Raw genomic sequence first — 13,576 nt, forward strand, 5'->3', positions numbered from 1 at the left:
TGTGTCTATATATAGCCAAAGAACAGAAGCAAAAAACAGAAGACCATAAAATGTCCCAAAAATATAGTGCCAAAAAAAGTAACCATTTTTTTTATTATTATTAGTAAACATATGTATCAAAAAAAGAGTTCAATCACACAGGTGTAAGTAGCAGATTATTTGTATAGTATATCCTCCACCGCTCTGTGATGGTACGTCCTTAAGGGTGCACGGGCACCGCCCCCTCTCTCCTGCCACCCCCTCTTTGACCAATGACCGCCTGAATTACATTTACAATTACAGCGGTGGGGGGATGTTTTTGAAACTAGTATTATTTAAATCAATTCAAGACATGATTTGAAAGTTATTACAGACTGTCAGAGGAAAGTATTATCTATCACTTTGGCACACAAGTGTTGACTGTAGTAAGTAAATCTCACAGACATTTGAAATAAATTGTATATTTTTCACAGTCAGAGAAGAAGGCACTAAGAACAAAGAGAGCTGTGAACGTGGTATATTGTAATGATGTAATTATCCTTGCTCTATAGTCGCACATCAATTGGATTATTTTTTAATCTGGCTACACAATTAACCACTTCCCGCCCAAGGACGTCATATGACGTCCTGGACTTTCAGTGGGGATATCTGAATGATGCCTGCAGCTACAGGCATCATTCAGATATCCATCTCTTCAGCCGGCGAATCCCTGCAACATAAGAACAATCATAGTGGCGGTTCCACCGCTTGATCGTTCTTATAGGTGGCGGGAGGGGACGCCCCCCCTCCCGCCGCCATCCGGTGCTTCTCCGGGCTCTCCTTTGCCATCGGAGACCCGGAGAAACGATAGAGTAAACCAGATGGTCACCAGTCATCTCTATGATCGTCGGAGGCCCGGGCGCGATGTTATGACGTAACATGAGGTATTGCCGCGTGCATTAGAGCGCCAGCAACAATTCTAGCACTAGACCTCTGTAACTCTAAATTTGTCACTTGTAAAAAAAAAATAAGCGACGCCTATGGAGATTTTTAAGTACTGATGTTTGGCGCCATTCCATGAGTGTGCGCAATTTTAAAGCGTGACATGTTAGGTATCTATTTACTCGGCGTAACTTCATTTTTCACATTATACCAAAAATTGGGCTAACTTTACTGCTTTGTTATTTTTTAATTCACAAAACTGTTTTTTTCCCCCAAAAAAAGGCGTTTGAAAAATTATTGCGCAAATACTGTGCGAGATAAAAAGTTGCAATGGCCGGCATTTTATTCCCTAGGGTGTCTGCTAAAAAACCATATATAGTGTTTGGGGGTTCTGAGTAATTTTCTAACAAAAAAATTATGATTTATGCATGTAGGAGAGAAGTGCCAAAATAGGTTAACAAGCTGATTTTTCAAATGTGTATAGGCCCTGTATTTGTAAATCTAAAGAAGATTTTACAAATGGATTGTAATTTGCATGGTCTGCTTGAGGTAATTCCTCAACTTTAGCACTTTGGCTCTGGTATCTTTGGGCCCGGGATAGTTGATCTCTGGCATTACAGATCCAGACACAGGAGAGGTGAAAAGGAATTAAGGGTTAATTCCACCTTTTTTGCCCAGGGAAAAGAAAGATGTACTGATATTCACTCATAAAAATGCAGAAAATGCATGTTTTTACATTAGGGTCTGCAAAGAATTGCAAGTATGATCAGTGAGTGGATATACCCAGGCTCCCGTAGACTATTCCTCCAGCTAGTATTTTAAAAAAAGTGATAACGCACTCAAGAAAAGTAAATACATCAGCCATAAAAACACAAAATTCCAAACATGACAGTGTAGTCAAACAGAAGTAACCAGTGAAGGTGGTTAAAAAAGATAAATCATCACTTGATAATGATCCAGTGCTTGCAGAACAATAACCTGAAAAGCAGTGCCTGAAGTGAGTGGCAAGTGACAAAATAATTATATATATATATATATATATATATATATAATGGTGGGATAAAAATGAAAACACTAAACAGTGGTGGTAATAGGTAAAGAAAGTCCACATATATTGTATGGGTGTGAATCTTCAAATGGCCAATAAGTAGTACATGAAGGATGGTGCTCTATAGTAGATGATCTGGAACAATAAAGGAAAGCTCCCACCTGTCTCTCAGGACTCTCACCTCAATGAGATGGTGATAGGCTTGCACAGATCTCTGATATGTCAACCACAGGCTTCCATTCTATCCTCCTCCTTTTCCAACTCTATGTGCAATACAGTCTCCAGTAGGTGCAGCTTTCCTGGTTTAAGGTGATAGGTGCCTCTCCATGGGGGATAGTAAAACCTCAGAACATGCCAGTGGAGGGGGAAGAGAAAGAAAAAGGATGCCTCCGATAGTGTATTACCATTAAAATAAGGTTGTTTATTAGCTAAAAATAGGACTCTTACATCAAGAAATAAAAGAATGAGCAAAGTAAACGAAAAAACGGCATTCCAGACGCCTTCTCACCTCAGTTCCAGTCACTTCCGGTATGCATCAGCCTTGCGTGCCCCATGCCCCGTATTTCTCCAGATAAAGGTTGCCTTCAGGTATGGGGCATATGAAAGTATCAATAGACTGCAATTGTAATGATGTAATCGCTCTTATGCTCCATTAAGTTCCAGAAGTCCCTCTGCCACAGCAGCACATGGGAATTGTAGTTTTTAAATACACTATTCTATGAATGAATATTCACTATTCCTATAAATGAATGCCATGGCTGTGAATGTAAGCCACCTGAATTCAAAAGATGATCGAAGCCAGCGATAAGAAAATCCTCCAGATTCTGTAAAATGGGGGAAAGTGTAGCTTTGGGGTGGGAAGGCTAAGAAATTTGACTATTTTTCATGCTACGCCCTAAACATGGGTGTAACATGAAACATAATCAGAAATATGGAATTAGCGTTTAAGTTAACCTAGAGCAGGGGTCTCCAAACTGTGGCCCGGGGGCCAGATGCAGCCCTTCGGTTGCCTTTATTCGGCCCTTGGGGCACTATTCATCCCACTAATATGAGACACCATTCTGGCCTCTAACACCAAAAATGGGGCATAATTATTGCCACTGATATCAACAATGGGGTCCTAGTTCTCCCACAGACACCAACAATTGGGGAACTATTGGGGCACTTGGGGCACTATTCATCCCACTAATATGAGACACCATTCTGGCCTCTAACACCAAAAATGGGACATAATTCTTGCCACTTATATCAACAATGGGGTCCTAGTTCTCCCACAGACACTAACAATTCCTCCCCCTAATACCAAAGATGGGGAACTGTTTACACCCACTGATGCCAGAAAAAAATTCTATTCCCGCTGGCCACAGTCCGGCCCCCCTAAAATCTGAAGGACAGTAAACTGGCCCTTTGTTTAGAAAGTTTGGAGACCCCTGACCTAGATGAAGGTTAGCTATTATGTTTACTGGGTTCTCCTGGGTGTAGTACCTAGGAGAAGGTTAGTGTTATGCCCTGTACACACGATCGGAATTTCCAATGGGATAAAATCCGATGGAATTTTCCGTCTGAATTCCGTTCAAGCTGTCTTGCATACACACTGTCAGACCAAATTCCGACCGTTTAAAACGCGGTGACTTAAAACACTACGATGAGCCGGGAAAAAAGAAGTTCAATGCTTCTGAGCATGCATCGACTTCATTCTGAGCATGCACGGTTTTATCTCCATCTGAGTTCCACACAGACGATCGGAAAAAAATAAAACATTTTCTATTTCTCAAAAAAAAAAAGTCAGATGGGGCCCACACATGGTTGGAATATCCGATGAAAAAATTCCATCTGACTTTTTTCATCGGAAATTCCGATCGTGTGTACAAGGCATTAGTGTTAGTGGCCAGATTTAAAAAAATCCAACTGATGTGTGAGTATAGAACAAGGATAATCACATTATTACAGTATACCACGTTCACAGCTCTCTTTGTTCTTAGTATCTTCTTCTCTGACTGTGAAAAATATACAATTTATTTCAAATGTCTGTGAGATTTACTTACTACAGTCAACACTTGTGTGCCAAAGTGATAGATAATACTTTCCTCTGACAGTCTGTAATAACTTTCAGATCATGGCTTGAATTCATTTAAATAATACTAGTTTAATGAAACTTCAAAAGTGCTGAAACGATGGTTTAATCTGTCATGTACTTTTAAATAATATTTTTTGACGGCATTGCAAATAAAAATAATTTATTTATTTAAAAGGAATTAATAAGAGGCCTATTTATGAAACAGAAAACAATGCATTCATCAAAATCAACTGACTTGAAAAGAGCGTTAAACATTCAATTCTGGGATTGCATTTTTCCCAGCTTCTCATGAGCTGTTATTGGATAATTATGGACAATTGAACAAAAACGAAATGGAATTGTTCGATGCAAATATTTCTTTTTATGTTCTGCAATCATTTTTACCCTCCCGTTCTAATTTATTTTAAGAGATCTGCTACGATCATCAGGAACTTGATGGACCGGTCTCCTGGATCTGAAAGAGATATAAGTGTGTCAGAATTATTAATGGAACCCACAAATATTCTTATTTGTTACAGTTCTGACTATACGGGCAATTTATTTCACATTAGAAACTGCCTTTTCCAATGTCACACAAGTGTTCCAAAGTTTTGTAGGATGATTATCTTTATAAGTGAAAGAGAAGGGTCAAGAAGGTTAAGTGGTTCCCAGGTCAGATGAGAGGAGATCAAAAATAAACCATTTACAGAGGTGACAACTACATGGGGTTGATTTACTAACACTGGAGAGTGCAAAATCTGGTGCAGCTCTGGATAGAAACCAATCAGCTTCCATTTTTTTTTGCCAAAGCTTAATTGAACAAGCTGAAGTTAGATGCTGATTGGCTACCATGCACAGCTGCACCAGATTCTGAGTGTTCCTAACCTCTACAACATCTCCAGAATTCGACCCTTCCTGACTAATGATACCACACACTTATTCACTCCTTGATTATTTCCCGCCTTGACTACTACAACTCTCTCCTTAATGGCCTACCCTTATGCAGGCTATACCTACTTCAGTCTATTATGAATTCTGCTGCTAGACTAACACACCTCACTAACCGACCCGTGACTGCTGCTCCTCTCTGCCAATCCCTTCACTGGCTTCCCCCACCCCACTGTGTAAAATTCAAAATGCTAACCATAACATACAAGGCCATTCACAACATCGCCCCTATCTACATCACCAACCTCATCTGCAGATATCGGCCAAATCGTCCCCTCCGCTCCTCTCAGGACCTCCTGCTCTGTAGCTCCCTTGTTACCTCCTCCCATGCTCGCCTTCAGGACTGCTCCAGAGCCTCTTCCATCCTCTGGAACTCCCTGCCCCAGTATGTCCGATCAGCCCCTGCCCTGTCTGCCTTTAGGAGATCCCTGAAAACTAATTTATTCAGGGAAGCCTATCACACACCCACCTAACAACTGTCCCTGAGCCACCCCCATCAAATCATTCTCTGCAGCTATTACCTTTTTTACCACCACCCCCTCCCTGTAGAATGTAAGCTCTATGGGCAGGACCCTCCTGTACCTTTTGTATTGAACTGTACTGTAATTGTGTTGTCCCCTTATACATTGTAAAGCGCTGCATAAACTGTTAGCGCTATATAAATCGTGTATAATAATAATAATAATAATAATAACAGTAAATCTCCCCTTATGTAACATAATCTGAAACTACATCCTTGCTCATAGTTTGGGAGCCTTAACAGAAATTTCTCCTGCAAAAAAAGCATCTGATGCTAATTCCACTCATTAGCGGCAGGAGTCAAGAGATACAGTTAAAGCTGGCCATAGATGGAGCGATTTTCCCCCATCAACATAGTGAGAGCTGCTTGGGAAATCCTTCCGGTGGAGCTATTGTGTTCTCCTGGCAGGGGAATGGGAGGAGCTGCCCTGGCTGGGAGAACACAGTTATTATTGCCAGAAGCTTTAGCCACAGGCAATAAATGCATGAAAAATCCAAAAGGCTGCTTTGTGTGATTGATCACCTTAGGTACAGTCACCTACCTATATAGGGCCTGAATCTTGCCTGGTCCCTGCTGAACCGGCCCAGATTTGAATTGTCTGTGGTTGGCTTCTTGGAGTGCTAAGCCTTGTCAAGGTTCATCTGCAAGGATATTTGGGTATTTAACACATGTGGTGGTCCTTGGAATTGCTCCACAACTAGCTAAGTACCACATCACAAAAGCAAAGTATTGAGGAAAAAACATATTTTGTGAACATGTAAGGTCATTGCGAAAGCTTTGGGCTGAGCTATACCACAAGCATAGAATTGCCAAATTGTACTAAGACTGCTGCAAAACACAGGACAGAAGGTCAACGCAAGTGTCAGACAAACAACATGTAAAAGACTAGTGTTATAAAAAGGGATGAGATTTGTGTTCTCTGCAAATGACTGGGATTTAAGAAGTTCACAAATCATATGTTTCTGACTGAAAATTGTGCAGGTTCCCCACCAAATATAAAGAACAACCTATAATACAGTTCCTAGCTGGCACTAGTCATGTGCAGAATAAAAAAAAAATGTTTTTTTTTTATTTGTTATTTACATACTTTTTTTAGTTAGATTTGTTTCATTCGTTTTTTGAATTTGTTTCATTTATTGTTTTTTGAATCAATTCATTTTTTTTTTATTCTAATAGTTTTCAAATTGAATTTAAATACAATTTCCAAAGAAAGAAAAAAATGTAGTAGAAACGAATATAAACGAAAATAAAATAATATAATATAATAGAGTAAAACAGAACAAATAGGATAGAAAATAAAATAACAAAATCTCAGCTCCATGAGCTGAGATTTTGAGCCACTCATATGGGTCCAAGTCCCTAGCATCAAAAGCTGACATTGAGTCAACCCTTCTCCTGGTACATTCATTACATCGCATTGGATTTCTCCTTCCTGCCTGCCATCTATGATACCTCTAGGAGTAGGATACCATTATTTTACAAGCCTGTATGACCCATTAGGTATAAGCCTATTTGGGTCCACTGATTCTGGTAAGCCTCCATTTATTTCGGTGGTGGATTCACTTCAGATTATCACTTCATGCCTGTGAAGACAAGTCACTTTATTGTTGATTGACTCACTATTTTTTGGATTGTATTTATTTCTTTATCATCATATAAGAGACTTTATCATCAAGCCTTTTTTTCAATTTCATTTGTGGACTTATATATAATTTTACATTTATGGTCACACGTCATTAGATTTATTTCAACCATATCTAATTTTCCTCATATATTTAGCGCTACACTTTTTTGTTTAAATTGTTTGTTTTTGCAGAATTGATCTATTCTGTGGTGTTGGCTGCCATTTGTATGTTTATTTAAGTAGCGCGGTGATATTTATACTGTTTGTATAATTTTCTTTAATAAAATAGAATAGAATAAAAAAAGAATAGAATAAAATAGAAAGATTATAACCATCTTCTGAAATTCAAATACAATAGAAACAATATAATAAATAAACAATATAATAGAATAGAAATAATATAACCATTTTCCAAAATTCAAATATAATCAATTCAAATTTGAATAGGGTAGAATAAAATAGAAAATAACACAATACAATAGAAAAAAACAACAGAATAGAATGAATATAACCATCTTCCTATCCTATTTTTAAATTTGAATTGATTCTATTTGAATTTTGGGAAATGGTTATATTCTATTGTTTTTTTTTAAGTATACTCTTTTTTTTATTTGTTTATTTATTTTATTATTTTCTATTCCATTATATTATGTTCTATTCTTATCTATTCTTTTCTATTCAAGTTCTAATTTATTCTACTTGAAATTTGGATTTTGGAAAATGGTTATATTGGGCCAAATTCTCAAAAACATGTGTAAATTTAGGATTATCTAACTTATGTCATTTAAGTTACGGCGCCCTAAGTTGGTGTCGTAAGTACCGTATTCTCAGTGCATTTGCGCACAAAACTGCGCCATCCTTAACTTAAGTTTTAATGCGTAAGGCGTGGTTATGGCAAGTGGGAATGAAGTGGGCGTGCTTCATTGTAATGAGCCGTGACCCCATGCAAATGAAGTGCCGGCCATACTGCGCATGCGCGCACGAATCTGGACCTCAATGCGCATGTGCAGAACTTTGGTCAGCGCAATCAGTGAGATAGGTAAAAGGCCAAGCGTACTTAGTTTGAAGATCGCCCTGTGTCTAAATAGCCCCAGTCAAACACACTTCAATTGCAAAAGTATTTCCCTGTGTTCCCTTCCTAAAGCAAGTTGCTTCTGCTTTGAACGTTTGTCAGTGTTTGTTGGTAAGATTGTTTTGTGAGAAAAGTGTTTGTGGAGTTGGAGGGTATAGTTGGTGTTTGTTTTTGCTAATTTGTTTTTTGTTTTGATTGTTTGCCTGTTTGTTTTTCATAATATTTTTTTTGGGGTTTTGTTTATATTTTTTGTTTTCCTTTTTTGCCTGTTTGTTTTCGAATTAATAGTAGCTGTCTGTATATTTTTTATTTTGGCTTGTTTGTATTTTCTTTGTTGTGTGTGTGTATTGTTGTTTGTTTTTTGGGTGAGTTCTCTGTTGCTGGGTGTTGTCTGTCATGGCTCCCAAGCGCAGGAAGCTTAATTTTACCCTGGCAGAGAAGCATATACTTGCTCAGGGCGTCATTAAATTTGGGCGATTTCTCCATGGCCCTGAGAGCCACACCACCACCCCGGCCAGGAGGAAGGAGATCCTTCAAAAGATCACCGATCGGATCAATGCGGCGGGGGGGGGGGGGGAGACCAGGACCATCGCTGGAGTTCAAAAAAAAAAAAATGACTTGAGGAGCGTGTCCCGGAACAAGCTGGCAACGCTGCATGCCCATACCAGGGGCACTGGAGGAGGGGGACCCTGCCCAGTCAGGATGAGTGAGGAGGAATGGGCAGTGGCCCAGTGTTTCCACCCACAGCAGGTGGTGGGCCTGCCTGGCTTTGACAATGATCCTCTTATGAGGACAGGTAATTTTTTGGAATTTCTATCTGGTGATTAGCATGTGTGGGTGGGGGAAGGGAAGATGTGCCAAGTGTATGGATCCAACAACCTGTGATTGTTTTGTGTCCTCCCCAGATGGCCAGGAGGTTGCAGCCCCATCAGCCCAGGAGGTGGCAGCCCCATCAGCCCAGGAGGTGGCAGCCCCATCAGCCCAGGAGGTGGCAGCCCCATCAGCCCAGGAGGTGGCAGCCCCATCAGGTCAGGAGGTTGCAGGCCCATCAGGTCAGGAGGTTGCAGGCCCATCAGGGCAGGCTGCTGCACCACCCCCAAGACAGGCTCATGCAGAGTCCCAAGAAGGGCAGGATTCGCCATGGGAGGGGAGTGCCCACAACTCCCCTAATTTGGATGTTGAGTGGGAGGAGGATGAGGGGGAGGAAGATGACAATATTCTGATTGGGCAGGAAATAATGATGGGCCAAGATATGACCTTTGAATCATCCCCTGAGGGAACCCCACAGGCGCCCAGAAGTCAGGCCACCATCATGGGTCGCCCCTTCCAACCCTCCTCCAACATGCAGCAGCACCCATGGCTCACTCCAACTCCTCCTTCAAGGCCACAAGCCTCAGGGGCAAGTAGGATGCCGACCCCTGAAAACAGGGGGGGGTTGGTGCGTCTGCCGGTCAGTCTGTTGAGGGACAATGTCCGGCAGACCCGCAGTCTGTCTGCAATACAAAAAACAATGAGCAAGGTGGAGCGCAGCCTGGGTGCAATGAGGGAGTCACTGGGTGACGTGGCCACCAACTCCGTGGGGGTCATCACCTGTTTGTGGGACCTGAGGAACGCCACAACAGGTGTGGCCCAGGAGGTGACTGCCCTCACCCAGGCTGTGCAGGCCAATACCCGGGCTGTGCAGGCCAATACGGCTGACATTACTTCCTGTCTGACAAGGATAGCCGTTGCCTTGGAGGGAAGGCCAGCAGGAGGACAGACACCAGGGGAGGCTGCTTCCTCCCCTGTACAGTCCCCCCGCCCTGAAAATACTCCCTCCCCTGCACAGTCCCCCCCCCTGAAAATACTCCCTCCCCTGCACAGTCCCCCCCCCCCTGAAAATACTCCCTCCCCTGCACAGACCCCCCCCCCCGTGAAGATCCCCCAGTCGGCCGTGGCCGTCCCCGTGGCCGTCCCCGTGCCCGTGATCGTGCCCGTGCCCGTGGGCAGCCCAGAAGGAGCACTCGGCAACATCCCTAATTTGCAGGGGTACTTTTTTTTTTTTTTTTTTACACTGTACTTATGATTTGGTTTATGTGTGTGAATGATGTGTGAATGTGGGGGGATGGCATTCCTGAAAACATAAGGGTGTCACCCTCAGTTTTGGTGGAGTAGGGATCCCCAGGACCAGGGAGAAGTCATCCTAGGTTCCTGAATGGTGTATGAATGCACAGTGACATAATTGGAGCCGTGGCGGGGCGTTACTGCTCCCAAGTACCAAAGGGGGGGGGGGGGTACTTGGATCTAATCCAATTCGATGTGCATGTGATGTGTCTGTGCTAGGGACCACAGTGACATGCATTCATGCATTCTCATTGTGAGATAATTAATGTGCGTTTTGTAAATAAAAATAAACATTCTCTTTGGCATATAAGTAATGTGCATTTATTTAGCAAAATAAAGATTTAAAGGTCACATAATCTCTGTGATTTGGTCTGGGCAAATCAAAAACAAAAATATAATTAGGATCCATTTACTGGGCAAAGATGCCTTCAGACAGTTGTCTCCTGATTGCCTGGCCCTCAGCAGACCGGGTAGAGGGGTTTGGGGGGGGGTTGCCTGGGTGGGGGGTTAGGTCAGGAGATATCTCCACATGCATGCCCCTTCTTAATGCAAAATTGTGCAGTATGCAACATGCCCCAATAATTTTGCATACAAAGTCTGGGGAATACAATAGTGTACCCCCAGTCTTGTCCAGGCATCTGAATCTTGACTTTAGCATGCCAAAAGTCCGCTCTACTATAGCCCGGGTCTGGCTGTGCACCTCATTGAATTTTCGTTCTCCGGGTGTTTGGGGGTTCCTAAAGGGGGTCATCAGGTGGGGTCCCAATGCATATCCTGAGTCACCTGTAAGGGAAAAGACAGGAGGATATTAGTCATGCATGTGCCCCTTGTGATGTCTGCATCATGGGGGGGGCATACCTGACACCAATGTCACTCACCAATCAGCCAGCTGTCTCCATACACGTTCATCTCAAAGTCTCTGTAGACCTTGGTCTGCCTTAGGATGAAACTATCATGGCACGAGCCGGGAAACTTGGCACAAACGTGCCAGATGAGGCCATGTGCATCTACGATCATCTGGACATTGATCGAATGCCAGCCTTTCCTGTTTCTGAACAGGTGTTCAGTATCATGGGGGGGCTGGAGTGCCACATGGGTGCAGTCAATCGCCCCGATGATCTTAGGAAAGCCAGCAATATTGTAAAAGTCTGTCATTGCTTGCACACGCTGGTCCTCCTGGGTGGGCATGACAAACTGGTGGCTCATGCGCCGCAGTATGGCAGGGACCACCTGATGTAGACATTTACTCATGGTTGACTGCACCATCCCAGCCACACCTCCAGATGCTCGCTGGAATGAGCCACTCGATAAAAAATGGAGGGTTGCCATAACTTTTTCAAGAGGTGTCAGGGCATGGGAACGTAGGGTTGGGGCGATTAGATCCTCATGAAGGAGTTGGGTGATCTCCAGGATGGCCTCCCTATCAAATCGGTAGTTGCCGATGACCTCATAAGCTGGCATTTGCCAAATATCACGGCGTGGCCGATAAACACGCGCCTGTGCCCTCATCCTCCTCCTCTGTGCCCTCCTCCTCCTTTGTGCCTGTAAGGCAGCAAGTGCCGTTAAAATCATCGCTGGTCCTGGCATTTTTAAACAACAACCTTCACAACTAGAGCTGTAACCTCTAGTCACTTCCTTCTGCAAACCCTTCCACAGCATGTGTAAAATTAGGGCTGGTTTTATAATGTGGAAATTTAGTCAGAAAAACTAACAGGTGCGCACAGGGCGGAAAATACGGCACACACACTTAATTCTGAGAATCGCCCTAACTCCCTCATTTGCATCTTTGCCTATCAAAAACAGCGGCGAGCCTAGCGTAATTTGCGCCCGGGAATGCGCAGGTGTAACTAATTTAAGTACGGCTGAAAATACGGAAATCTTTGCTTAAGTCGTTTTGACGATCGCGCGCAAATATACGCGCCGTGTAAAATTAGAAAAATGGAGTTAAGTCTGCGTATCTCTTTTGAGAATTTGGCCCTCTATTTCTATTCCATTCTGTTGTTTTTTCTATACTATTCTGTTATTTTCTATTCTATTCTAATCTAATCTATTCTTCTTAAATTCAAATTGATTCTATTTGAATTTTGGGAAATGGTTATATTCTTTCTATTCTATTAGATATTTTTTTAATTGTATTCATTTAAATTTTATTATAGTCTATTCAATTTTTTTCTATTCTATTTGTTTCTATTCTATTATTTTCTTATGTATTCATATTCAAATTTATTCTATTTGAAATTCAGATTTCAAAAGATGCTTATATTATTTCTATGTTATTCTATTCTATTTGTTTCTATTATATTCTAGTCTATTCTGTTCTTTTATTTTCTATTTTGTTATGTTTTACTCTATTTTCTTCTATTCTTTTATTTTCTGTTATATTCTTTTCTATCTAGTCTATTATTATTTTTTCTATTCAATCACTTTATTTTCTATTCTATTTATTCTCTTTGGAAATTGGAAAACTATTCAAATTCAAAATCTTTTCGAATTTGAAAACTATTTGAGTTCAAATTTGAAAAGTATTCGAATTCTAAAAGTATTCAAAATCAATTTCGAAATAAGATTAGAATTTCATCCGAATTTTGTTATTTCAGATTTGTAACTTCGGCACTATTGTAATTCGAAAAATTTGTCTGAATTTTAATTTGGAATGAAAGGAACCGCACATGTCTAGTTGACACAGTAAGAGCGATCATATAATTCTGAGTAGGGAGAGATACTTTTTTGTTTTTATGTTGTTTTTATTATTATCCTTTATTAAATGTTAACATTAGTTACATAGTCTGTTCGAAAAAAGACACAAGTCCATCTAGTTTAACCAATAAAAAGGTGAAACCAAGAAAACCAAAAACATTTTTTACAATCCTATATACATCAATCCCATACCCACAATTGATCCAGAGGAAGGCAAAAAAACCCTTCCTTCCTGATCCCCTGGGAGGTAATCGGATGTTTCCTGGGCCACCTTTACCTATAAATGATAGTATCCAGTTATAATATGTACATTTTTTTTAAAGCAATCTACTAAGCTGGACAGAACCAGCTCTTTAGGAAGTCTATTCCACATTTTCACAGCTTAACTTCCTATGCCTAATGTTTTTGACAATTGCTTGCCTATTAGCCCCACAAATGCCCCTCCCATTCCTTTCTCAAATACTTTAGTGGTGCTGACGCAAAGTTCCCAAACTTTGTACTTCGGGCAAGACTTTCAAAACGGTTTGTGGACTGAACCCAGGAAGATTCACTAATTTCTAGTATTAACTAGGGTAGCACTGAGGAAGAAAACACATTTAGGAGCACCA

General features: G+C 41.3%; 1 long non-coding RNA gene across 1 annotated transcript in view; it reads right to left on the minus strand.

Moving 5' to 3' along the window:
* Nucleotides 1-4,168: 4,168 nt before the first annotated feature.
* LOC120939579 overlaps nt 4,169-13,576 on the minus strand; it is a 35,230-nt gene continuing 25,822 nt past the window's right edge. Inside the window, exon 3 of the long non-coding RNA XR_005749275.1 lies at nt 4,169-4,479. This is a non-coding gene — a long non-coding RNA (uncharacterized LOC120939579). The remainder of the gene's footprint in view (nt 4,480-13,576) is intronic.

The sequence above is a fragment of the Rana temporaria genome, chromosome 5 (genome assembly GCF_905171775.1).
Source record: "Rana temporaria chromosome 5, aRanTem1.1, whole genome shotgun sequence".
In the NCBI taxonomy this organism is placed as follows: domain Eukaryota; kingdom Metazoa; phylum Chordata; class Amphibia; order Anura; family Ranidae; genus Rana; species Rana temporaria.